Consider the following 2,837-nt stretch of genomic DNA (forward strand, 5'->3'; position numbering starts at 1 on the left):
CTGATCTCTCTTGGGTTTTTGTGGGGACCTGGGTGTGGGTGTGAGTGTGAGTGTGAGGTGCATGTTAGAGTGGAGGGGAGCACTTCAGTGGAAAGGAAGTTGAGCAGATGATCAGCATTGCAGTTTGGTTCCCAAAACGTAGATTTGTACAGGCCTTCCAGAAGCCTGTGCAGATGTCTGCTGATTGCACAGGGCCGAGAACTTCAGCTCCTAATACTGCCCTGAGGGAGGAAAAGGGTGACCATGTCATCCTCTGGGTTCTGGGCTGTGACTCATTCGTACTTTTACCCATTGACCTTTTATTGTGCATCTGTGATATACCAAGTTAATGATGCATTTAATATTCTTCAATATTTATTGAGCACCTATGTTGAGCCAGAGGTCAAGAGAAAATAATACAATTCTGAGAAAATAACATGTCTGAGGCTGGACATGTTACTTAAATGAAGGTGCCACGTCGTGTTGATGATATGGTAGAGGCTAAAAGGAGATAGTAAGTGTGAGATACTTGGCATGGTGATGGTGGGTAGAAAGTATCCTATAAATTAGTGTTTATCACAAATGTTATGATCGAGGCGTGGGAGAAGATGTTGATTGTTCTGGGGAATTTCAGGATTGGGCTGCACATTAGAATCCCATGCTGGGTCCACTCCGGGATTCCGATCCCTGTGTCTTGGGGGCACCCTCCCTGCTGGTGATGGCAGTGTACAGCCAGGGTGACAGCCTCTGTGACTCCCACTGATGATGAGATGTTTATGTACTAAGGTAGCACCTGTGAAATGCAGAGTCTGACTCTGTAGGTCTGGGGTGGGGGTGGGGGTTCTGTGTTTCCAGGTAGAGCCTGAACCATGCTGGTGCTGCTGGTCACACCTGAGTAGCAAGGACCTAGCAGGAAGCCCCCGGCAGGCTCCTCACACTCTCATGCCCTTGGACATGGATGATGCAGGGCTTCTTCCTTCTGAGGGTGTCCATGGTGACCAGCACACTCTGCCTCTGACTCCGACTGATTGGTTCAGTGGCACAGATGGCCATGAAATGCACGTGAGACACAGGCGATTGGGAAGCTGGGAATCTTACTTCCAAGCTCATGCTTTGCAAATGTGTACAGGCATACCTCCGAGACTGTGGGCCAGTGCCGGACCACTGCAGCACATCAAGTCCACCGTCCTGCTGGTGAGGCTTTTGCCTTTAATTTGTAAGAAAACACAGCATCTGCAAAGTGCAATAAAATGAAGTCTGCCTGCACTTGTATTTCATAAACTCTCTTTTATAGACTATAAAGAAGGACATTTCATAATGATAAAAAGCTCAATACACCAGGAGGGTATAACAGTTGTCAACATATATGCACCTAATATTAGTACACCAAAATATATGAAGCAAAAACTAACAAAAATGAAGGGAAAAGAGACAACTAATAAGTGTTGGAGACCTAAATACTTCATTCATGGGGTAAACAACTGAACAGAAAATCAACAAAGAAATAAAATACTTGAAAAGCCCTCTGAAACAATTGGATTTAACAGAAATCTATAGAACATTCCACCTAACAACCACAGAAGATATATTCTTCTCACATGTACACAGATTCAGCCTCCAAGACATGTCACGTGCAAGGCCATAGAACAAATCTCAATAAATTTAAGAGGATAAAAATAACACAAAGTTGCCCTAACCGGTTTGGCTCTGTGGATAGAGCATCAACCTGCAGACTGAAAGGTCTCAGGTTTGATTCCAGCCAAGGGCATGTACCTTGGTTGCGGGCACATCCCAGTAGGAGGTGTGCAGGAGGCAGCTGATCGATGTTTCTCTGTCATCGATGTTTCTAACTCTCTATCTCTCTCCCTTCCTCTCTGTAAAAAATCAATAAAATATATATTTTTTTAAAAATAACACAAAGTTCCCACAATAGGAAGAAATTAGGAATCAATGGCGGGAGGAAATTGAGAAATAAATATGTGGAAATTAAACAACACACCACTAAATAAACAATAAGTTAAAGAAGAAAACAAAAGAAAAGTCATAAAATACTTTGAGGTAAATGAAAATGAAGAAATATCAAAATTTAGGGGAGGCAGCTAAAACAGTGGTTAAAGTGAAATTTATAGTTATAAATGAATATTAAGAAGATCTGAAATTAATCTAGCCTTCTACCTTACAACACTGGAGAAAGGAAAGCCTATTAAACTGATAGCACAAGGAAGAAATTAATAAAGATTAGAACAGACACTAACAAAATGGAAACAGAAAAAAAAATAGAGAAAAATCAGGGAAACCAAAAGCTGTTTTTTTGTTTTTGTTTTTTAAGATAACAATGTTGCCCTAACCGGTTTGGCTCAATGGATAGAGCATCAGCCTACGGACTGAAGGGTCCTGGGTTCGATTTCGGTCAAGGGCATGTATCTTGGTTGCAGGCACATCCCCAGTGAGGGGTGTGCAAGAGGCAGCCGGTCGATGTTTCTCTCTCATTGATGTTTCTAACTCTCTATCCCTCTCCCTTCCTCTCTGTAAAAAATCAATAAAATATATTTTTAAAAAAAGATAACAATGTTGACAACTCTTTAGCTAGATTTATTGTGATATAAGAAGAAATATATATATTAGGTCTTCCTCATGGGTTCCAGGCACAGAGCTGAAACCCTCTTAACTTCCTGAGTGAAAAGAGAGGAGGAATTTATTGTTCATAATATGCCCCTTTCAGTCACACCAAGTTTATGCTAATGAGGTGATATGTGGAGGATGAGAGCTGGTTGCCAGAGGAATCAGCCCAGTGATTAGAAAGTTGGAAATTCAGTCCCACCTCCTGACTTCTGGAGGGGAGAAGGGCTGCAGATTCA

Source organism: Myotis lucifugus, unplaced genomic scaffold, assembly GCF_000147115.1.
Source record: "Myotis lucifugus unplaced genomic scaffold, Myoluc2.0 scaffold_199, whole genome shotgun sequence".
Taxonomy (NCBI): Eukaryota; Metazoa; Chordata; class Mammalia; order Chiroptera; family Vespertilionidae; genus Myotis; species Myotis lucifugus.